This window comes from Ornithodoros turicata, unplaced genomic scaffold (genome assembly GCF_037126465.1).
Source record: "Ornithodoros turicata isolate Travis unplaced genomic scaffold, ASM3712646v1 Chromosome15, whole genome shotgun sequence".
Taxonomy (NCBI): Eukaryota; Metazoa; Arthropoda; class Arachnida; order Ixodida; family Argasidae; genus Ornithodoros; species Ornithodoros turicata.
In genome coordinates, this window is record NW_026999318.1 from 3,156,766 (window position 1) to 3,178,641 (window position 21,876).

The 21,876-nt window shown below is 47.9% G+C and overlaps 27 non-coding genes across 27 annotated transcripts; all 27 read left to right on the forward strand.

Moving 5' to 3' along the window:
* The first annotated feature begins 193 nt into the window (after positions 1 to 193).
* On the forward strand, positions 194 to 273 carry Trnal-uag (transfer RNA leucine (anticodon UAG)). Its single transcript has one exon. It is a non-coding gene; the product is annotated as a tRNA-Leu (tRNA).
* Positions 274 to 529: 256 nt separating this feature from the next.
* On the forward strand, positions 530 to 609 carry Trnal-uag (transfer RNA leucine (anticodon UAG)). The gene has a single exon. It is a non-coding gene; the product is annotated as a tRNA-Leu (tRNA).
* A 256-nt stretch (positions 610 to 865) lies between these two features.
* Positions 866 to 945, forward strand: Trnal-uag (transfer RNA leucine (anticodon UAG)). Its single transcript has one exon. It is a non-coding gene; the product is annotated as a tRNA-Leu (tRNA).
* Positions 946 to 1,201: 256 nt separating this feature from the next.
* Trnal-uag (transfer RNA leucine (anticodon UAG)) lies at positions 1,202 to 1,281 on the forward strand. Its single transcript has one exon. It is a non-coding gene; the product is annotated as a tRNA-Leu (tRNA).
* A 2,389-nt stretch (positions 1,282 to 3,670) lies between these two features.
* Positions 3,671 to 3,750, forward strand: Trnal-uag (transfer RNA leucine (anticodon UAG)). Its single transcript has one exon. It is a non-coding gene; the product is annotated as a tRNA-Leu (tRNA).
* A 256-nt stretch (positions 3,751 to 4,006) lies between these two features.
* Positions 4,007 to 4,086, forward strand: Trnal-uag (transfer RNA leucine (anticodon UAG)). The gene has a single exon. It is a non-coding gene; the product is annotated as a tRNA-Leu (tRNA).
* A 256-nt stretch (positions 4,087 to 4,342) lies between these two features.
* Trnal-uag (transfer RNA leucine (anticodon UAG)) lies at positions 4,343 to 4,422 on the forward strand. The gene has a single exon. It is a non-coding gene; the product is annotated as a tRNA-Leu (tRNA).
* A 256-nt stretch (positions 4,423 to 4,678) lies between these two features.
* Trnal-uag (transfer RNA leucine (anticodon UAG)) lies at positions 4,679 to 4,758 on the forward strand. Its single transcript has one exon. It is a non-coding gene; the product is annotated as a tRNA-Leu (tRNA).
* A 256-nt stretch (positions 4,759 to 5,014) lies between these two features.
* Trnal-uag (transfer RNA leucine (anticodon UAG)) lies at positions 5,015 to 5,094 on the forward strand. The gene has a single exon. It is a non-coding gene; the product is annotated as a tRNA-Leu (tRNA).
* Positions 5,095 to 5,350: 256 nt separating this feature from the next.
* Positions 5,351 to 5,430, forward strand: Trnal-uag (transfer RNA leucine (anticodon UAG)). Its single transcript has one exon. It is a non-coding gene; the product is annotated as a tRNA-Leu (tRNA).
* A 256-nt stretch (positions 5,431 to 5,686) lies between these two features.
* Positions 5,687 to 5,766, forward strand: Trnal-uag (transfer RNA leucine (anticodon UAG)). The gene has a single exon. It is a non-coding gene; the product is annotated as a tRNA-Leu (tRNA).
* A 256-nt stretch (positions 5,767 to 6,022) lies between these two features.
* Positions 6,023 to 6,102, forward strand: Trnal-uag (transfer RNA leucine (anticodon UAG)). The gene has a single exon. It is a non-coding gene; the product is annotated as a tRNA-Leu (tRNA).
* Positions 6,103 to 6,358: 256 nt separating this feature from the next.
* On the forward strand, positions 6,359 to 6,438 carry Trnal-uag (transfer RNA leucine (anticodon UAG)). Its single transcript has one exon. It is a non-coding gene; the product is annotated as a tRNA-Leu (tRNA).
* A 256-nt stretch (positions 6,439 to 6,694) lies between these two features.
* Trnal-uag (transfer RNA leucine (anticodon UAG)) lies at positions 6,695 to 6,774 on the forward strand. The gene has a single exon. It is a non-coding gene; the product is annotated as a tRNA-Leu (tRNA).
* Positions 6,775 to 8,084: 1,310 nt separating this feature from the next.
* Trnal-uag (transfer RNA leucine (anticodon UAG)) lies at positions 8,085 to 8,164 on the forward strand. The gene has a single exon. It is a non-coding gene; the product is annotated as a tRNA-Leu (tRNA).
* A 256-nt stretch (positions 8,165 to 8,420) lies between these two features.
* Trnal-uag (transfer RNA leucine (anticodon UAG)) lies at positions 8,421 to 8,500 on the forward strand. The gene has a single exon. It is a non-coding gene; the product is annotated as a tRNA-Leu (tRNA).
* A 5,234-nt stretch (positions 8,501 to 13,734) lies between these two features.
* On the forward strand, positions 13,735 to 13,814 carry Trnal-uag (transfer RNA leucine (anticodon UAG)). Its single transcript has one exon. It is a non-coding gene; the product is annotated as a tRNA-Leu (tRNA).
* Positions 13,815 to 14,065: 251 nt separating this feature from the next.
* Trnal-uag (transfer RNA leucine (anticodon UAG)) lies at positions 14,066 to 14,145 on the forward strand. The gene has a single exon. It is a non-coding gene; the product is annotated as a tRNA-Leu (tRNA).
* A 252-nt stretch (positions 14,146 to 14,397) lies between these two features.
* Trnal-uag (transfer RNA leucine (anticodon UAG)) lies at positions 14,398 to 14,477 on the forward strand. The gene has a single exon. It is a non-coding gene; the product is annotated as a tRNA-Leu (tRNA).
* Positions 14,478 to 14,722: 245 nt separating this feature from the next.
* Positions 14,723 to 14,802, forward strand: Trnal-uag (transfer RNA leucine (anticodon UAG)). Its single transcript has one exon. It is a non-coding gene; the product is annotated as a tRNA-Leu (tRNA).
* Positions 14,803 to 15,054: 252 nt separating this feature from the next.
* Trnal-uag (transfer RNA leucine (anticodon UAG)) lies at positions 15,055 to 15,134 on the forward strand. Its single transcript has one exon. It is a non-coding gene; the product is annotated as a tRNA-Leu (tRNA).
* A 577-nt stretch (positions 15,135 to 15,711) lies between these two features.
* Trnal-uag (transfer RNA leucine (anticodon UAG)) lies at positions 15,712 to 15,791 on the forward strand. The gene has a single exon. It is a non-coding gene; the product is annotated as a tRNA-Leu (tRNA).
* Positions 15,792 to 16,043: 252 nt separating this feature from the next.
* Positions 16,044 to 16,123, forward strand: Trnal-uag (transfer RNA leucine (anticodon UAG)). The gene has a single exon. It is a non-coding gene; the product is annotated as a tRNA-Leu (tRNA).
* A 245-nt stretch (positions 16,124 to 16,368) lies between these two features.
* On the forward strand, positions 16,369 to 16,448 carry Trnal-uag (transfer RNA leucine (anticodon UAG)). The gene has a single exon. It is a non-coding gene; the product is annotated as a tRNA-Leu (tRNA).
* Positions 16,449 to 16,700: 252 nt separating this feature from the next.
* Positions 16,701 to 16,780, forward strand: Trnal-uag (transfer RNA leucine (anticodon UAG)). The gene has a single exon. It is a non-coding gene; the product is annotated as a tRNA-Leu (tRNA).
* Positions 16,781 to 17,025: 245 nt separating this feature from the next.
* On the forward strand, positions 17,026 to 17,105 carry Trnal-uag (transfer RNA leucine (anticodon UAG)). Its single transcript has one exon. It is a non-coding gene; the product is annotated as a tRNA-Leu (tRNA).
* Positions 17,106 to 17,357: 252 nt separating this feature from the next.
* Trnal-uag (transfer RNA leucine (anticodon UAG)) lies at positions 17,358 to 17,437 on the forward strand. The gene has a single exon. It is a non-coding gene; the product is annotated as a tRNA-Leu (tRNA).
* The last annotated feature ends 4,439 nt before the right edge of the window (positions 17,438 to 21,876 follow it).

The following is a 21,876-nucleotide window of genomic DNA, read 5'->3' on the forward strand; positions in this document are numbered from 1 at the left end:
CCGCGTTGTCTCCTTTAGATTATATCGGATTAACTGGATAAGGATTCCCCGTGCATGGCGGTAGCGCTGGCGTACTACATTCAGTACACGGTACACGCATTGCAGAAGCGTGCGCGACTGGAAGACTTCTACTTCATGGTAGCTGCTACGCCTTTGACATTTTTCTCTTGATAACCTTAAAGTAGCAGTGACAGGTAGCGTGGCCGAGTGGTCTAAGGCGCTGGTTTTAGGCACCAGTCCGAAAGGGCGTGGGTTCGAATCCCACCGCTGCTATGGGTTTTTGGGGGGGATGCAACACACACAGAGGTTGACAGGTTTGAAGCCAGCTACTTATATCCGCGTTGTCTCCTTTAGATTATATCGGATTAACTGGATAAGGATTCCCCGTGCATGGCGGTAGCGCTGGCGTACTACATTCAGTACACGGTACACGCATTGCAGAAGCGTGCGCGACTGGAAGACTTCTACTTCATGGTAGCTGCTACGCCTTTGACATTTTTCTCTTGATAACCTTAAAGTAGCAGTGACAGGTAGCGTGGCCGAGTGGTCTAAGGCGCTGGTTTTAGGCACCAGTCCGAAAGGGCGTGGGTTCGAATCCCACCGCTGCTATGGGTTTTTGGGGGGGATGCAACACACACAGAGGTTGACAGGTTTGAAGCCAGCTACTTATATCCGCGTTTTCTCCTTTAGATTATATCGGCTGAACTGGATAAGGATTCCCCGTGCATGGCGGTAGCGCTGGCGTACTACATTCAGTACACGGTACACGCATTGCAGAAGCGTGCGCGACTGGAAGACCTCTACTTCATGGTAGCTGCTACGCCTTTGACATTTTTCTCTTGATAACCTTAAAGTAGCAGTGAGAGGTAGCGTGGCCGAGTGGTCTAAGGCGCTGGTTTTAGGCACCAGTCCGAAAGGGCGTGGGTTCGAATCCCACCGCTGCTATGGGTTTTTGGGGGGGATGCAACACACACAGAGGTTGACAGGTTTGAAGCCAGCTACTTATATCCGCGTTGTCTCCTTTAGATTATATCGGATTAACTGGATAAGGATTCCCCGTGCATGGCGGTAGCGCTGGCGTACTACATTCAGTACACGGTACACGCATTGCAGAAGCGTGCGCGACTGGAAGACTTCTACTTCATGGTAGCTGCTACGCCTTTGACATTTTTCTCTTGATAACCTTAAAGTAGCAGTGACAGGTAGCGTGGCCGAGTGGTCTAAGGCGCTGGTTTTAGGCACCAGTCCGAAAGGGCGTGGGTTCGAATCCCACCGCTGCTATGGGTTTTTGGGGGGGATGCAACACACACAGAGGTTGACAGGTTTGAAGCCAGCTACTTATATCCGCGTTTTCTCCTTTAGATTATATCGGCTGAACTGGATAAGGATTCCCCGTGCATGGCGGTAGCGCTGGCGTACTACATTCAGTACACGGTACACGCATTGCAGAAGCGTGCGCGACTGGAAGACCTCTACTTCATGGTAGCTGCTACGCCTTTGACATTTTTCTCTTGATAACCTTAAAGTAGCAGTGCCGAGTTCTACAAGACGCTTTCCGCTTTTCTCGTGCCTATTTTGCTGGATGTATACGCCGAGGCTGAAGAAAACGGGATTTTTTCCGGCAGTTTCCGGCGATCGCACACCGTGCTGGTTCCTAAAAAAGTTGCAGAAGGTTCGACGGCAAAGGTTACTGATTACAGGCTATTACCTGTGCATTCCCCTATGTTATGAATTACCCTATGCAATGTCGATTACAAAATATACGCCAAAGTTATGGCTGCTCGACTACAACTTGTGTTACCTCAGTTGATAGGTGATCACCAAACGTGCGGAATAAGGGGTAGGACTATACTGACGAATATCCATGTGGTGCGTACCATTCTGGATTGGTGTCGGTACGAGGGGGACCATGTGGCCATGTTGCAGCTGGACCTTTCTAAGGCTTTTGACCGCGTATGTCACACATATTTGTTTGCGTTGCTGGAATACGTCAACGTGGGAGCTCGCTTTGTCGGCCGCATCAAGCTTTGTTACGAGCAAGTTGCCACGAGCCTCATCATTAACAACACTCTTGCCGCACCGATAATGCTGCGATTCTCGGTTCGACAGGGCTGTCCCCTGTCACCACTGCTCTTTGACTTGTACCTGGAGCCGCTGTGTCGGCGAGTCATCCGTCTGAATGATATCCACGGGTTCGAACTGGCCGGTACTGTGATCAAGGTGGCCGCATATGCTGATGATCTTGCATTCCTTGTCAAGGACAAACCTAGCGTAGTGAATGTCATGGAACAAGTTGAATTGTTTGGCCAAGCGTCTGGAGCGCGTGTAAACAAAGAGAAGTCCTTAGGCGTTTGGTGCGGCCACTGGGCGACAACACCTGGAGCTTTTTGCGGAATTCCGTGGCAGGAACAAAACCCTCGTTATCTTGGTGTCCCGTTGCAAGAAACCAGGAACCCGAGTAGAATGTGGTCCCAGAGGCTCGACAACATAAGGAAACACGCTTTCATCTGGAGGAAGAAAGACCTTTCAATTTTTCAGCGAGCGACAGTATGCAACGTGTTTCTAGCTGCTAAACTGGTTTACCTTTTGCAAGTCTTGCAATGCCCGCGCAAAGTAGTGCACGCCTGTCACAGGATTTTTGCCACCACAATCTGGTGCTCTACATTTGAGAGGATGCGTCGCGACTATCTTTTTCGAAAACTTCGTGATGGAGGCCTCGGCCTACAGCACCTCTTTGTCAAACAACTGGTCATGAGACTCTGGTTCATTCGTGAGGAGCTGCATCCAGTTCTCGAGGGAGTAAAACGCATCCTTACTTATAATTACATCCCGGAGTTACACGTCACGTTCACAGAGGGAACGATGCGGTTAACAGGCTTTTTCAAGGAGGTCGTTGAGTGCATGCAGTTTTTGAAAGCCAGGTTTACCCTTGAATACCTCTTGTCTGTCAACAAGAATACGCTGGCGGCCCACTTGATCGATACATTGTTCCCTGTGCCTGTCTATCGAGATATTCCACCCACTTGGCCAGGCAGGGATGTTTTGGTTCGAGTCCAAAGGATGCCAATCAAACCAAACATGAAGACATTCTTTTACAAACTTCATACGTCAACACTACCTGTCAAGGCATGGCTCGCGCAGAAGGGCATATACGTGCCCTGGTCGGCAGACTGCAGGTTCTGCAAAGTTCCTGAAACGCATGATCACCTTTTCTTAGACTGCACAGAAGCCCAGTTCTTCTGGGACGATCTCCAGTATAAAGTTTTCAAAACTCGACTTCGGCTTAACCCACACACCATACGGTTTCTCCCATTACACCCGAGGGAAACAGTCAGGTACGATATTGTCATGCTTATAGCCCTGTACTGTCTGTGGAAACTTCGTATGGCTGACAGGAACGAAGAACCGTTAATGCCTCCTATGAAATACTTTAAGATAGAAATATCCCAACTTAAGCTGCGCCTTATGCGATGTTTAGAGCTGCCAGATTGGTTAGAAACATTGTCTGATGCCCTTACGTACTTGTAAAATCGTATGTACAAATTCAAAAGGTCTTCAGTTTCCTCTTTAGACGTTTTGTAATAGCCCACGGCGTTGCGACCGTGTGACGTACCTGTAGTTGTGTGCACTTGTGTGTTTTGTTAATAAAAGGTGGAAAAGAAAAGAAAGAGGCAGCGTGGCCGAGTGGGCTAAGGCGCTGGTTTTAGGCACCAGTCCGAAAGGGCGTGGGTTCGAATCCCACCGCTGCCATGGGTTTTTCGGGGGGATGCAACACACACAGAGGTTGACAGGTTTGAAGCCAGCTACTTATATGCGCGTTGTCTCCTTTAGATTATATCGGCTGAACTGGATAAGGATTCCCCGTGCATGGCGGTAGCGCTGGCGTACTACATTCAGTACACGGTACACGCATTGCAGAAGCGTGCGCGACTGGAAGACTTCTACTTCATGGTAGCTGCTACGCCTTTGACATTTTTCTCTTGATAACCTTAAAGTAGCAGTGAGAGGTAGCGTGGCCGAGTGGTCTAAGGCGCTGGTTTTAGGCACCAGTCCGAAAGGGCGTGGGTTCGAATCCCACCGCTGCCATGGGTTTTTGGGGGGGATGCAACACACACAGAGGTTGACAGGTTTGAAGCCAGCTACTTATATCCGCGTTGTCTCCTTTAGATTATATCGGCTTAACTGGATAAGGATTCCCCGTGCATGGCGGTAGCGCTGGCGTACTACATTCAGTACACGGTACACGCATTGCAGAAGCGTGCGCGACTGGAAGACTTCTACTTCATGGTAGCTGCTACGCCTTTGACATTTTTCTCTTGATAACCTTAAAGTAGCAGTGAGAGGTAGCGTGGCCGAGTGGTCTAAGGCGCTGGTTTTAGGCACCAGTCCGAAAGGGCGTGGGTTCGAATCCCACCGCTGCCATGGGTTTTTGGGGGGGATGCAACACACACAGAGGTTGACAGGTTTGAAGCCAGCTACTTATATCCGCGTTGTCTCCTTTAGATTATATCGGCTTAACTGGATAAGGATTCCCCGTGCATGGCGGTAGCGCTGGCGTACTACATTCAGTACACGGTACACGCATTGCAGAAGCGTGCGCGACTGGAAGACTTCTACTTCATGGTAGCTGCTACGCCTTTGACATTTTTCTCTTGATAACCTTAAAGTAGCAGTGAGAGGTAGCGTGGCCGAGTGGTCTAAGGCGCTGGTTTTAGGCACCAGTCCGAAAGGGCGTGGGTTCGAATCCCACCGCTGCCATGGGTTTTTGGGGGGGATGCAACACACACAGAGGTTGACAGGTTTGAAGCCAGCTACTTATATCCGCGTTGTCTCCTTTAGATTATATCGGCTTAACTGGATAAGGATTCCCCGTGCATGGCGGTAGCGCTGGCGTACTACATTCAGTACACGGTACACGCATTGCAGAAGCGTGCGCGACTGGAAGACTTCTACTTCATGGTAGCTGCTACGCCTTTGACATTTTTCTCTTGATAACCTTAAAGTAGCAGTGAGAGGTAGCGTGGCCGAGTGGTCTAAGGCACTGGTTTTAGGCACCAGTCCGAAAGGGCGTGGGTTCGAATCCCACCGCTGCCATGGGTTTTTGGGGGGGATGCAACACACACAGAGGTTGACAGGTTTGAAGCCAGCTACTTATATCCGCGTTGTCTCCTTTAGATTATATCGGCTTAACTGGATAAGGATTCCCCGTGCATGGCGGTAGCGCTGGCGTACTACATTCAGTACACGGTACACGCATTGCAGAAGCGTGCGCGACTGGAAGACTTCTACTTCATGGTAGCTGCTACGCCTTTGACATTTTTCTCTTGATAACCTTAAAGTAGCAGTGAGAGGTAGCGTGGCCGAGTGGTCTAAGGCACTGGTTTTAGGCACCAGTCCGAAAGGGCGTGGGTTCGAATCCCACCGCTGCCATGGGTTTTTGGGGGGGATGCAACACACACAGAGGTTGACAGGTTTGAAGCCAGCTACTTATATCCGCGTTGTCTCCTTTAGATTATATCGGCTTAACTGGATAAGGATTCCCCGTGCATGGCGGTAGCGCTGGCGTACTACATTCAGTACACGGTACACGCATTGCAGAAGCGTGCGCGACTGGAAGACTTCTACTTCATGGTAGCTGCTACGCCTTTGACATTTTTCTCTTGATAACCTTAAAGTAGCAGTGAGAGGTAGCGTGGCCGAGTGGTCTAAGGCGCTGGTTTTAGGCACCAGTCCGAAAGGGCGTGGGTTCGAATCCCACCGCTGCCATGGGTTTTTGGGGGGGATGCAACACACACAGAGGTTGACAGGTTTGAAGCCAGCTACTTATATCCGCGTTGTCTCCTTTAGATTATATCGGCTTAACTGGATAAGGATTCCCCGTGCATGGCGGTAGCGCTGGCGTACTACATTCAGTACACGGTACACGCATTGCAGAAGCGTGCGCGACTGGAAGACTTCTACTTCATGGTAGCTGCTACGCCTTTGACATTTTTCTCTTGATAACCTTAAAGTAGCAGTGAGAGGTAGCGTGGCCGAGTGGTCTAAGGCACTGGTTTTAGGCACCAGTCCGAAAGGGCGTGGGTTCGAATACCACCGCTGCCATGGGTTTTTGGGGGGGATGCAACACACACAGAGGTTGACAGGTTTGAAGCCAGCTACTTATATCCGCGTTGTCTCCTTTAGATTATATCGGCTTAACTGGATAAGGATTCCCCGTGCATGGCGGTAGCGCTGGCGTACTACATTCAGTACACGGTACACGCATTGCAGAAGCGTGCGCGACTGGAAGACTTCTACTTCATGGTAGCTGCTACGCCTTTGACATTTTTCTCTTGATAACCTTAAAGTAGCAGTGAGAGATAGCGTGGCCGAGTGGTCTAAGGCGCTGGTTTTAGGCACCAGTCCGAAAGGGCGTGGGTTCGAATCCCACCGCTGCCATGGGTTTTTGGGGGGGATGCAACACACACAGAGGTTGACAGGTTTGAAGCCAGCTACTTATATCCGCGTTGTCTCCTTTAGATTATATCGGCTTAACTGGATAAGGATTCCCCGTGCATGGCGGTAGCGCTGGCGTACTACATTCAGTACACGGTACACGCATTGCAGAAGCGTGCGCGACTGGAAGACTTCTACTTCATGGTAGCTGCTACGCCTTTGACATTTTTCTCTTGATAACCTTAAAGTAGCAGTGAGAGGTAGCGTGGCCGAGTGGTCTAAGGCACTGGTTTTAGGCACCAGTCCGAAAGGGCGTGGGTTCGAATACCACCGCTGCCATGGGTTTTTGGGGGGGATGCAACACACACAGAGGTTGACAGGTTTGAAGCCAGCTACTTATATCCGCGTTGTCTCCTTTAGATTATATCGGCTTAACTGGATAAGGATTCCCCGTGCATGGCGGTAGCGCTGGCGTACTACATTCAGTACACGGTACACGCATTGCAGAAGCGTGCGCGACTGGAAGACTTCTACTTCATGGTAGCTGCTACGCCTTTGACATTTTTCTCTTGATAACCTTAAAGTAGCAGTGAGAGGTAGCGTGGCTCTGGTTTTATAGGCAGTCTGTGCACCCCCTATTAGACGCCGTGAAGAGAGCAGTAGCCTACAACTATATGCCTGATATATATGTTGGCTTCCACGAGCAAGACTTGCAGTTGACAGGGTTTTATCAGGAGGTCGTGGACTGCGTCAACTTTCTAAAAGTCAGGTTTACCCCAGATTACCTCTTTTCGGTTTCAAAGAAAGTGTTGGCAGCCCATTTGATAGATACCTTGTTTCCCGTGCCAATTTACAGGCAAATTCCGTCTGAGTGGCCTGGAGCGGACGTTTTACACAGGGTCAAACGCATGCACATAAAGCCGAATATGAAAACATTCTTTTTCAAGCTTCATACATCAACGCTCTCTGTGAAAGCATGGTTGGAACAGAAAGGCATATATGTCCCATGGTCTGCCAACTGCAGGTTTTGCAAAGTCCCTGAAACCGTTGACCACATCTTTCTTGATTGTACGGAAGCACAGTTTTTCTGGGACGACATACAGATTAAAGTACTGAATAAACGCCTCTCTCTGAATCCACATACAATCAGATTCCTACCATTACATCCGAATGAAGATATACGCTACGATATTATCATGCTGATAGCTATGTATTGCTTGTGGAAGCTGCGTATGGCAGACAGAAATGAAGAGCCATTGGCGTCGCCCATGCAGTATTTTAAAGTAGAAATAACGCAGCTGAAGCTATGCTGCATGCAGCATTTGGAAGCACCACCGTGGTTAGAGCATCTGTGTGAATCGCTGTCCACTACGTAAATTATTACTCTCTGTGTGGGACGTGTTTAACCTGTGCGTTGTGTACCATGTATTTTTTTCTATCCTGTGTATGTATGTAAATTTTTACTCTCTGTATGTGACCCGTGTAACCTGTGTGTTGTGTACCATGTATTTTTTTGTATCCTGTGTATTTGGATGCTACGGTGTGCATCATTCATTCATCATACATCACTCATTAACACTGTACAGTCATAGCTTATTTTAATGTTTGTAAATAAACGTTATTACCTGGTGGAAAAAAAAAAAAAAAGAGGTAGCGTGGCCGAGTGGTCTAAGGCGCTGGTTTTAGGCACCAGTCCGAAAGGGCGTGGGTTCGAATCCCACCGCTGCCATGGGTTTTTGGGGGGGATGCAACACACACAGAGGTTGACAGGTTTGAAGCCAGCTACTTATATCCGCGTTGTCTCCTTTAGATTATATCGGCTGAACTGGATAAGGATTCCCCGTGCATGGCGGTAGCGCTGGCGTACTACATTCGGTACACGGTACACGCATTGCAGAAGCGTGCGCGACTGGAAGACTTCTACTTCATGGTAGCTGCTACGCCTTTGACATTTTTCTCTTGATAACCTTAAAGTAGCAGTGAGAGGTAGCGTGGCTGAGTGGTCTAAGGCGCTGGTTTTAGGCACCAGTCCGAAAGGGCGTGGGTTCGAATCCCACCGCTGCCATGGGTTTTTGGGGGGGATGCAACACACACAGAGGTTGACAGGTTTGAAGCCAGCTACTTATATCCGCGTTGTCTCCTTTAGATTATATCGGCTGAACTGGATAAGGATTCCCCGTGCATGAGGAGTGGCGTACTACATTCAGTACACGGTACACGCATTGCAGAAGCGTGCGCGACTGGAAGACTTCTACTTCATGGTAGCTGCTACGCCTTTGACTTTTTTTCTCTTGATAACCTTAAAGTAGCAGTGAGAGGTAGCGTGGCCGAGTGACTCTGCTTCCGGCTGTTGTGCAGTACGGACGTGGTTGGTATGAGCTCCAGTGGAGCAGCGAGTACGGCTATGCCTAGCCGGGTTACGATGAACCAGCAGGAAGGAAACGTGTCTGAATACAGGATGATTCTACCGACACTACCAAGAGGAAGCGTTTCTTATAATACCGTGTTTCTTCATGCGGATCCCAGAGGTAGGCCTTACCGCGTATCTGATTTTGAAGAAGCTGTGAAAGAGGTGGTTAGGAAAGAAGACGTGTCTGCCTTTGGGGCGTTTCAATTTAATCACGTGTGGGCGTTGTCGGTCCACACGGGTCTGCCAAAAAGCAAAATTCTGGATAAAGGAGCACTAAAAGTTAAAGGCAGGAAATGTGTTGTGCTAGATCCGAACAAGAGAGAAGTGGAAATTCTCATGCATTGGATGCCGACTCACGTACCGGAGGAAGATGTGAAGAGGGCATTACAAGCTTTTGGCACCATAAAACAAATTCAAAGGGAAAAATGGAAAGGAACTTTCTTCAATGGAGCGGATACAACGACAAGAAAAGTAACTCTGGCACTAAATGATGGTTCGACAGTTGACAAGCTACCGCACATGTTGCAGATAATGGGCTGTCAAGTGTTATTGGCGGTTGAGGGCAGGGCACCACTTTGTCTGCGGTGTCGCAGAATTGGGCACGTACGGAAACAGTGCACAACGCCTTGGTGTAAAGACTGTCGCTCGTTTGGTCATGAAGCATCACAGTGTATGGAAACTTACGCATCGGAAACTAGGAGAACCTTGGGCGCAACGGACGAGGACAACCACATGGAATATAATGACGAAGTCCCTAACGTAGCCAATGTCGCTGAGGGGGACGCGCACAGTGCATACGATTTGAAGGTAGCTGAGAACAAGGATAGCCCGAATGCAGCAGAAGATCGACAAGGGAAGGAATTTCAGCCAGTGCATGGGGAAAGGTCAGTAAATGAAACAGATCAAGAAACACAGAATAATTCATACGGAAAGCCGAACAGCGAACTGGACGCGTTGGCAATACGCGAAACAGATGCAGCTAAGATAGGTTCAGTTTTGTTGCAAGGAGTGCATCAGTCAGCTGCGCCGTCCGAAAAGAGGGAGGGAGACCACCAAGAGATGGGTTGTCTCACAGGAGGGAAGCATGATGAAAGCGGGGACACAGACGGCGAAAGCGACCTTTCGTACACTGAAGTGGAGGTGCCTGAGCAGAACAAACCACGAGGGGATGATTTGCAGAACAAATGGAGGGAGGCCCGTCGTCGACGGAAGAGGTACACGCCCGCGCCGAGGATACCACCCCCCGATAAAGGAAGGTCGTCGCAGAAGTCATCTACACCAAAGTAAGACATGCGTGTGACACATAAAGTTAAGCTTGCTGCGCTAAACGTGAACAGTATGGTGTCAAGTAAGCGAAAGCAGTGGCTGAAAGAACTTCTGTTTTCAACGGGAATAGATGTTCTATGCGTGGAAGAAACAAAACTTTCTAGTGTTGAAGAAGAAAGAGACTTTGTCAGGATGTTTCAAGATTGGTTTTGGATAAGACATGCGGCTGGACTGGCCCGTAGTGCAGGTGTCGCAATCATGGTACTGAAAAGATCCGGCCTAAAGGTAATAGATTGTGAGCTTGATCAGAGCGGGAGGATTGTGGTTGTTGACATGATTTGGCAAAATGAGCTGATTTGAGTGGTAGCGGTATACGCCCCCAACGACACTGCGGAAAGGAAACATTTCTTTGAGAGCCTTAGGGATTTCCTTGATGTGCCGTGTACGGTTATACTAGGTGGTGATTTCAATTGTGTTATGAAGAGAGAAGAGTGTACATATAGTCAATACAGAAAAGATAGTAGTGTTGATACATTGAAGCGGCTGGTACGAGATTTTGATTTTCAAGACGCTGTGATGAGTAACACAGATAATTCGATGGCGTTCACTCATTGGCAAGGCTCTTCCCATGCCAGACTCGATAGGATTTACGTATCTGCAGAGCGCGGGAAAGAGGCATGCGGTTATACGATAACACCGGTCTGGTTTTCCGATCACGGAATGGTATCTTTAGAGCTCAAAGTCAAAAGAACAGTTAAAAGTAAACGAAAGCGCTCGGTCACCTGGAAGTTGAATGAACAGATCGTACACGATAGTCTCTTTGTTGGAAAAGTGAAAATGCTAATTGAGCACCTGAAGGCGAAAGATATAACTGCCAGAGATTGGGAATTTTTCAAAGGCGAGGTGAAGTTGCTTGCGATTGAAAGGGGCCAAGTCATGGCATGGGAAAAACGTGAAAAAGGGAAGGCTTTGTTCGCTACATTACGAACACTGATAATGGAGGACGAGAGGATTCCGGGTTCTTTTGATCGAGAGATAAAATATATGAAAATAAAAATTATGCGTGACCTGGAAGAGAAACTAACTGGTGCAATCATACGAAGTCGAGTAGATACGGTAGAAAGAGAGGAGGTGCCAACAAAGATTTTTCTTGGTTTGGAACGAGATAGAGGGAACATGAATCGCATAAACTCGGTCAGAGTGAATGATAAGGTGATACGCGACGAAATTGGGATAGCAGAGAGCTTCGAAAAGTATGATAGAGAGCTATTTACTGAAGAGGGAGTGCCTAGGCAAATTGAAAACACGTTCCTAAAACATATTAAAACACTCACAGAAGAAGAACTAGCTCCAAGCGAAGGAACGATAAACGTTACAGAGATACAAAAGGCCATTAAAAAGCTGATGCACAATAAAGCTCCAGGGTGTGATGGCCTGGGAAGTGGTTTTTATAAGATGTTCATAGAGGACCTCAGTGTGATTCTAGTCTCAGTGTACAGAGATATCTGGGAAAGAGGGCTATTAACACCTACCATGAGGAAAAGCATGACAGTTCTTATTCCCAAGAAGTTGGACAAACAAGAGGACCCAGTGGTAACGGATTTCAGACCTATAAGCCTTTTGTGTACTGATTACAAAATTCTAGCGAAAATTCTAGCCAAAAGGCTAGACGCGGTGTTGTGGAAGGTAATAGGGTCACACCAATCGTATGGGATTAAAAAGAGAAGTATACAAAAGAACCTCCATGTAATGCGTACCGTCTGTGAAGCTGCACAGGCAGAGGGAGGTCGTGCTGCAATCCTACAGGTGGATTTCAAGCAAGCGTTTGACAGAATATCGCATTCCTTCCTACTAGCCGTCCTCAGTAAAGTAGGTGCTAATGAACTGGGAAGGTGGGTAACAGTATGTTACAAAGACGTAAATACCAGCCTAAGCATTAATGGAACCCTCGGTAACGATCTAAAAGTTGGTAGAGGTGTGAGGCAAGGGTGCCCGATGTCTGCCGTGCTGTTTGCCCTCTATCTGGAACCACTCTGTCAGAATATAATAAAAGATAAAGACATCGTGGGAGTGAAAGTGGGCGAGGAAAGTATTAAATTATTGGCGTATGCGGATGACCTAACATTTGTATGTATGGAAGGTGAAGACATTGTGAAGTGTATGCACAAGGCAGAGGAATTTTGCCAGCTGTCTGGTGCTCAGGTTAATCCCAGAAAATCCCCTGGAGCCTGGATTGGTGAATGGTTAGCAGCACCTGAGGTTGTACATGTGACCAGGTGGGGAACACAGGTTGAGAGCTACCTAGGGGTACCCTTTTGTGAACAAACGGAAGCAACAGCAAATCTAAAAGCAACGGTTAATAAATTAAATGCCAAAGCCTTGGAGTACAGAGGCCGAAGGACGAACCTGCTCAGTAAGGCTTATATCGCAAATACCGCTTTGTACCCCGCAGTCTGGTATAAGGCCCAAGCGGTGCCATGTTCAAAAGAGGTTATTGCGAAGTACCACAGGGTTATAGCTATTTTTCTGTGGAACTCGAAGTTTGAGAGGATGAGACGCTCAAATATTTTCCTTCCTCTCAAAGCAGGGGGCCTAGGCGTCATCAACCTAGAAATTAAGCTTCTGGTGCACCGCTTTATGTACTTTCGTTGTCAATCGGATCCCCTACTCCGAAGTGCAATGCAGATACACGGGGCTCAAGTGCTAGACCGATGGGTTGTTCCAACTGGCGTCCCCGAATCTAACACAGGAAGCTTCGCGTTCCTCAAAGAAGTTAAAAGTGCGCTGGTTTTTTTTTAGGAGCAATTCTCCTGGGATTATTTGAGTACTGTGTCAAGGAAAAGACTATACTGGGATACCGTAGCGAAAACCTTCCCCCTTCCACTCTACCGAAACCGTTTTCCGTTACAGACAGACAATAATGTTCTCGTGAGGGTGCGTCAGCTACCCATCCCGCCGGAGTGGAAAGATTTTTTCACAAAGCTACACACTGAGGTCCTCCCTGTACAGACCTGGAGTGCTAACAAGAATTTTATGGTCGTACATATGAACTGTTGTACTTGTGGTGAGCCAGAAACACTGGAACATGTTTTTGTTACTTGTAGAGCTGCAGTGTTGTTCTGGCATGACTTGAGGACCACGTTACAGATTGACTTGAATGTATCCTGGGAAAACCTTAAGTTCCTTGTAACAGACTCTAACAAGGGCGCCCAGTTAAAAGAAATTGTAATGGTTTTGGCGATGAAAGCTCTGTGGCGTGCCCGGACCGCTAAGACGGAAAACCAGCCAAACATCAGGCCGAACTGGTATTACGTAAAGATAGGTCTCCTGTGGGTCTCCAGCTTGATTGGAAAAGAAAGACTGCATGATGAGTCTGAATGGGTCCGACTTCGTGAGTTAGCCACGTGCACCACCGCTGCCACGTTTGGGCGCAGGATGCAGGCCCGGGCCAGTTTTTTTTCATCGCCAACACCAGAAGCTCACCTTTTAAAGTAAAGGAGCAGAAGCTATGCTCCACCTGTCAAACTTTCCTGCAATGTTTATTTTTTCATCCCGTCATGACTTCCATTGTATGCACATAACGAACGGTGAATTGTGCTTTTATTAAAGGTTAAAAAAAAAGCGGTAGCGTGGCCGAGTGGTCTAAGGCGCTGGTTTTAGGCACCAGTCCGAAAGGGCGTGGGTTCGAATCCCACCGCTGCCATGGGTTTTTGTAGGGGATGCAACACACCCAGAGGTTGACAGGTTTCAAGCTAGGTACTTATATCCGCGTTGTTTCCTTAGATTATGTCGTCTGAACTGGATAAGGATGCCCCGTGCATGAGGAGTGGCGTACTACATTCAGTACACGGTACACGCATTACAGAAGCGTGTTCGACTGGGAGACTTCTATTTCATGGTAGCTGCTACGCGTTTTGACATTTTGCTCTGGATAAGCTTCGAGTAGCTGTGAGAGGTAGCGTGGCCGAGTGGTCTAAGGCGCTGGTTTTAGGCACCAGTCCGAAAGGGCGTGGGTTCGAATCCCACCGCTGCCATGGGTTTTTGTAGGGGATGCAACACACCCAGAGGTTGACAGGTTTCAAGTCAGGTACTTATATCCGCGTTGTCTCCTTTAGATTATATCGGCTGAACTGGATAAGGATTCCCCGTGCATGAGGAGTGGCGTACTACATTCAGTACATGGTACACGCATTGCAGAAGCGTGCGCGACTGGAAGACTTCTACTTCATGGTAGCTGCTACGCGTTTTGACATTTTGCTCTGGATAACCTTCGAGTAGCTGTGAGAGGTAGCGTGGCCGAGTGGTCTAAGGCGCTGGTTTTAGGCACCAGTCCGAAAGGGCGTGGGTTCGAATCCCACCGCTGCCATGGGTTTTTGTAGGGGATGCAACACACACAGAGGTTGACAGGTTTCAAGCCAGGTACTTATATCCGCGTTGTCTCCTTTAGATTATGTCGTCTGAACTGGATAAGGATGCCCCGTGCATGAGGAGTGGCGTACTACACTCAATACACGCATTGCAGAAGCGTGCGCGACTGGAAGACTTCTATTTCATGGTAGCTGCTGCGCGTTTTGACATTTTGCTCTGGATAACCTTCGAGTAGCTGTGAGAGGTAGCGTGGCCAAGTGGTCTAAGGCGCTGGTTTTAGGCACCAGGCCGAAAGGGCGTGGGTTCGAATCCCACCGCTGCCATGGGTTTTTGTAGGGGATGCAACACACCCAGACGTTGACAGGTTTCAAGCCAGGTACTTATATCCGCGTTGTCTCCTTTAGATTATATCGGCTGAACTGGATAAGGATTCCCCGTGCATGAGGAGTGGCGTACTACATTCAGTACATGGTACACGCATTGCAGAAGCGTGCGCGACTGGAAGACTTCTATTTCATGGTAGCTGCTGCGCGTTTTGACATTTTGCTCTGGATAACCTTCGAGTAGCTGTGAGATGTAGCGTGGCCGAGTGGTCTAAGGCGCTGGTTTTAGGCACCAGTCCGAAAGGGCGTGGGTTCGAATCCCACCGCTGCCATGGGTTTTTGTAGGGGATGCAACACACCCAGAGGTTGACAGGTTTCAAGCCAGGTACTTATATCCGCGTTGTCTCCTTTAGATTATATCGGCTGAACTGGATAAGGATTCCCCGTGCATGAGGAGTGGCGTACTACATTCAGTACATGGTACACGCATTGCAGAAGCGTGCGCGACTGGAAGACTTCTATTTCATGGTAGCTGCTGCGCGTTTTGACATTTTGCTCTGGATAACCTTCGAGTAGCTGTGAGATGTAGCGTAGCCGAGTGGTCTAAGGCGCTGGTTTTAGGCACCAGTCCGAAAGGGCGTGGGTTCGAATCCCACCACTGCCATGGGTTTTTGTAGGGGATGCAACACACCCAGAGTTTGACAGGTTTCAAGCCAGGTACTTATATCCGCGTTGTCTCCTTTAGATTATGTCGTCTGAACTGGATAAGGATGCCCCGTGCATGAGGAGTGGCGTACTACACTCAATACACGCATTGCAGAAGCGTGCGCGACTGGAAGACTTCTATTTCATGGTAGCTGCTACGCGTTTTGACATTTTGCTCTGGATAAGCTTCGAGTAGCTGTGAGAGGTAGCGTGGCCAAGTGGTCTAAGGCGCTGGTTTTAGGCACCAGTCCGAAAGGGCGTGGGTTCGAATCCCACCGCTGCCATGGGTTTTTGTAGGGGATGCAACACACCCAGAGGTTGACAGGTTTCAAGCCAGGTACTTATATCCGCGTTGTCTCCTTTAGATTATATCGGCTGAACTGGATAAGGATTCCCCGTGCATGAGGAGTGGCGTACTACATTCAGTACATGGTACACGCATTGCAGAAGCGTGCGCGACTGGAAGACTTCTACTTCATGGTAGCTGCTACGCGTTTTGACATTTTGCTCTGGATAAGGTTCGAGTAGCTGTGAGAGGTAGCGTGGCCGAGTGGTCTAAGGCGCTGGTTTTAGGCACCAGTCCGAAAGGGCGTGGGTTCGAATCCCACCGCTGCCATGGGTTTTTGTAGGGGATGCAACACACCCAGGGGTTGACAGGTTTCAAGCCAGGTACTTATATCCGCGTTGTCTCCTTTAGATTATGTCGTCTGAACTGGATAAGGATGCCCCGTGCATGAGGAGTGGCGTACTACACTCAATACACGCATTGCAGAAGCGTGCGCGACTGGAAGACTTCTATTTCATGGTAGCTGCTACGCGTTTTGACATTTTGCTCTGGATAAGCTTCGAGTAGCTGTGAGAGGTAGCGTGGCCAAGTGGTCTAAGGCGCTGGTTTTAGGCACCAGTCCGAAAGGGCGTGGGTTCGAATCCCACCGCTGCCATGGGTTTTTGTAGGGGATGCAACACACCCAGAGGTTGACAGGTTTCAAGCCAGGTACTTATATCCGCGTTGTCTCCTTTAGATTATATCGGCTGAACTGGATAAGGATTCCCCGTGCATGAGGAGTGGCGTACTACATTCAGTACATGGTACACGCATTGCAGAAGCGTGCGCGACTGGAAGACTTCTACTTCATGGTAGCTGCTACGCGTTTTGACATTTTGCTCTGGATAAGGTTCGAGTAGCTGTGAGAGGTAGCGTGGCCGAGTGGTCTAAGGCGCTGGTTTTAGGCACCAGTCCGAAAGGGCGTGGGTTCGAATCCCACCGCTGCCATGGGTTTTTGTAGGGGATGCAACACACCCAGGGGTTGACAGGTTTCAAGCCAGGTACTTATATCCGCGTTGTCTCCTTTAGATTATGTCGTCTGAACTGGATAAGGATGCCCCGTGCATGAGGAGTGGCGTACTACACTCAATACACGCATTGCAGAAGCGTGCGCGACTGGAAGACTTCTATTTCATGGTAGCTGCTACGCGTTTTGACATTTTGCTCTGGATAAGCTTCGAGTAGCTGTGAGAGGTAGCGTGGCCAAGTGGTCTAAGGCGCTGGTTTTAGGCACCAGTCCGAAAGGGCGTGGGTTCGAATCCCACCGCTGCCATGGGTTTTTGTAGGGGATGCAACACACCCAGAGGTTGACAGGTTTCAAGCCAGGTACTTATATCCGCGTTGTCTCCTTTAGATTATATCGGCTGAACTGGATAAGGATTCCCCGTGCATGAGGAGTGGCGTACTACATTCAGTACATGGTACACGCATTGCAGAAGCGTGCGCGACTGGAAGACTTCTACTTCATGGTAGCTGCTACGCGTTTTGACATTTTGCTCTGGATAAGGTTCGAGTAGCTGTGAGAGGTAGCGTGGCCGAGTGGTCTAAGGCGCTGGTTTTAGGCACCAGTCCGAAAGGGCGTGGGTTCGAATCCCACCGCTGCCATGGGTTTTTGTAGGGGATGCAACACACCCAGGGGTTGACAGGTTTCAAGCCAGGTACTTATATCCGCGTTGTCTCCTTTAGATTATGTCGTCTGAACTGGATAAGGATGCCCCGTGCATGAGGAGTGGCGTACTACACTCAATACACGCATTGCAGAAGCGTGCGCGACTGGAAGACTTCTATTTCATGGTAGCTGCTACGCGTTTTGACATTTTGCTCTGGATAAGCTTCGAGTAGCTGTGAGAGGTAGCGTGGCCGAGTGATCTAAGGCGCTGGTTTTAGGCACCAGTCCGAAAGGGCATGAAAAAAAAATGGCAAGTGGCACGAAAGATGGGTAAAGTATGATAATATAAAAATGTGGATTCCAAGCATTAAAAATAAACCTAAAAAAATAATGAACTCCTACGAATGCCAACTCCTAACCAACCACGGCAGCTTCCCCGGGTATCTGGAAAAGTTTAAGTTAATCAAGGATGGGAAATGCAAGTGCAACCTAGACGTAGGAAACGTCAAACACTACTTATTAAATTGCCCTGAAACAACAAAAAAATATAGAGAAAAAATCCAAGATATCATGAAGAAACAAGTGACCACTGAATGTTTTCCAAGCATCCTAAATAACCAGAACACGATGTCAGTGTTGCAGGAAATGATGATTCATCTTGGAGAAATATATAGGTGACCTTTCGACGCTGCGGCCTCAATCGGCTCCGACCTTTGGGGGAGGCCGAGGGCTCCGATTGATTACAAGGCCAGGGACTACTGCCTGCTCTGCCTGCTGGATGCCAGAAATCTGGCAAAAAAGTTAAAGACAGCTAAAGACAGAAACACAAATTATGTCTAAACTACCCCACCCTTCCCCCCAGGGAAGGTAGATATTCCAGCAATACGTCGAGGCAGAACACAGACTCTCAAGATACTCCGTCTTTAGCGAGCAGCCAAATAGGACACCTGAACTACAAACTAGGGCAGATAATAAAAAGGTTGAAATTTGAACAGAGATCTGGGGAAGTCTGCAATGGAAAACGAAAAGAAGGAAAAATAATTAGAGAAATGCATTGAAAAAACACATAACCAGATGGAAACTGTGTGGAAGTTATACATAGAAGAAGTAAAAAAAAAGAATGAAGATTTTTCAGGGAAATCAAAAGGATGAACAGATGTATAAACGGAAAATATATACATATAGAATAAACCTGACTCCATCCAACACACGCACAAAAAAAAAAAGAGAAATAAGACACCTATTCCCTATCAATACACAGAGCGACTCAAAAACAATTACGAGTAATAACAAATAATTGAGTTCCTACAGAAACATTAAATACCAAGCAGGACAGCAGATGGAGGACGGAAGACTGAAGCAGCGGAAACAACACTGAAATGACTAAAGTAGCAAGAGAAGAACAGCAATGAAGAACAAAGACCACAAAGAAGAAGAATGATGTCAAACAGCTAAAATATATAGTTAGCCAGAATGTTACAATACCGGAAAATGTAACAAACAATTTCGTAGCTAAGAATATATAGTAGCAAAAATGTCATAATCCTTTACTTGTTCAAATTCATGTCCTTGAAAGTCCCAAAAGACAAAATAAATCCGCTGACAGCCTTGCACGTTCTCTTGCTGTGGTTTTGGTGATGGTATATATAACACTCACCCTCCCCCTTTTCTTTTACAATTTGAATTCCCTGTAATGGATGTGGCCAGGGACCAAGCAATTTTATAAGAGAAAGGGGGCGAGAGTCCAGCTCGTTAAGGGATCCGGAAAGTACTGCATGTCCGTGTGAATGCACGTGCAGTACATAAAGAGGTGCCCTACACTCTAACGGAATACAGATTTACGACCTACGGAAGGGTTCTTTACCGATCACGCCCACTTTTATGTAAATGATTTGAGAAGATTGTACTTAGGTTCAAGGGCACGTTGTAGCTGACGCAGTCTTTCACTTGCGAGATGCATTTCCCCTTCATTAGCGTCACGTCGCCGTCAATTTCTTCTTCTAATCTGTAGACGTGCTTAATTAGCGCCTCTTCTTTCCGTAAGTTTGAGTTCCTAAGAAAATCACTCAGGGATTTTATTTCCAGAAACCCGCAGTACAGACGCAACATGTATCCGAAACAGATCGGTTTGCGCGGGTAATGGTACACGACGGAGTTGCACGCTTTCGGCCAAATGTGGCGCTGAGTAGAGACCGTGAATAATTTTCTGACTTCAGTGGTTCTGGGGTGAGCAATTGTCCGCACTCCCGCCACGTGGCGGTTGTCAGCTTCAGGAATTTTCCGTGGAATCCCGGGAGTGATGTCATCGTCAATGAGTCATTGTCCGGTTTGTCGGGAAATTCCAGAGCAGGGCGTGGGTGGCCTGGAAAGGGAACCGAAAGGAAAAAAGGGAAGTGCCGTAAACATGTCTAGATCACAAGGTTTCTTATTGTGGATAGTATACTAAAACCCTTGTTGATAGTTGATTTTCATTTGTAAATGAGGTAGGACTTGCATTGTTCCCTCAGCATATGTTTATAAATTGATCGTGCACTTCCAGCCGAGGACAGCTGTTTCGCTCTGCCTGGAACTCGTCAAGAGCAGGAAAGTCAGGGCCCCTCAGCAACGACGTTCAAGGGAATGTCCCCGGGGGCAAATAAGTCGTTATTTGACGGCAGCGACACCTAGTTCTAAACTAATCGAGTTTGGTACATGAAATAGTTTAATGACTTCGCCGCAACAAACATGTATTGAATAAACTGCGTTGCAGTTGCTGCTCGGGAAAAAACACCCGCTTATGTAAGGAATTTAACATCGTTCAAAGCCGGCTCTTCCGGAAACACGTCCGGGCTTCTGGTCTCCGGCTCGTCCGTGTGGTGCGTTTGTGTCTCGTTGGCGAAGTTTTTGTGATTTTTCGTGCGTTGTGCTGTTTGCTGCTTATTGAAATCTTTGCGGAGCATGGCGTGAAAGGCCATGGGCCGTTACCACGCCGCGAAGTGGTGCACCAACAGCAACAAAACTCCCGGAATTTCACTTTTCCACTTCCCAACCGACGATGACGAGAGGTGCGTGTGTTTCTCACACTGTCAAGCGCGTTTGTCTGGGCTGTTTGTGCACTTTTGAAATTGGCTCCGATATGAATCCAAGATGCTTCGTGGGGGAACGTACGCCAACTTGTCTGAAGCTGGCGAACACCGGCCAAATAACCGTTGGCTATGCTGCGTACACTTCACCGAAGACAGTTCGCCGGAGCATCAGAAAAGCGCGGAAGCGCTCGCCCATCTGTGCGAGTAATGAACCATCGGCTCCGTTCTTTGGTTCCACAAGCTAGGTATGCTGGTCCCTAAACTCAAATATAGCCAGTCGCTGATTTTCGGAACACAATCATTTCTATTTCTTTCGGCAGAATTATTTGATTCGTCACAGGAGCTCCGTCGCTCTAAACCCTCTCTGTGTCAGTGAGTTCCCCCTCACAGCTATATAATGAAGTGAAACTATGTGGACTTAAACAGCAACATGCCATAACCGAGAGACGAAGAAAGCCAAAAGCCGAAACACAGGCTGGATGCCTCCTCGACTATAGCATAACGAAAATATAACAGCTCCGCCACACAAAGCTATGACAGAGAGAAAATTCATATTCATACACCTGTTTCTGCAGACCACATGCATGACATCCTATATAGAGCCAAAGATTGGATCATTGTTGCTCTAGGTTGTCCACTTCACAGTTGTTTATTCACTGTGTGTAGTGGGTACAGTGCAGTAGGTTATGTCACATTACATTTAATGTTGCGATCACATTGTTTTATCGGCATACCTAGTGACGAACACGTGACATCCGTGTCGACCCTATCTACCTCAGGAGTTGTTGCCAAAGTCTTGCCTCCGGGTAACATGTTTTGAATTATATGTCATGCTATGTGCTATATTCACCTGTTTTACTCATCAATCATCATTCAGATAACTCAATAGGCCATTGTGGGAAACCCACTTTGGATCAGGCCACGAACAGTTTGGTGAGCTTCAGATAGGTAGATAGATAGATGTAGGGGGAGGGGGGACGTGGAAATGTAGATATCACTGGCGCGACCAGCTGTTGGAGTTGGACGGACTAAAACTAACACGGACCAGCTGTCCTTTTTGTTGGTGAGCTTCGATTTACTGCATTTTGCAGTTCCTCAGTGTAGTACGAGGAGCTGAATGCTAATTTGTGGCAATCAAAAACACATCTTACAAATATGATTTCCTGATGATTTGAGGAGACATTACACTCAGGACAAATATGAAACATGCCGTCCAATCTCCTAGCATCAAGTCCTATGCAACCGGACAGTGCCACTGACCTGTCGTCTGCTTCTGTGGCTGCTGTCCAGGGTTGCTTTTTGTTCGTCTCTGTCCCACATAATTTGTGACATGCCACAATGTAGATATACTGTGCATATAGTTGTACACC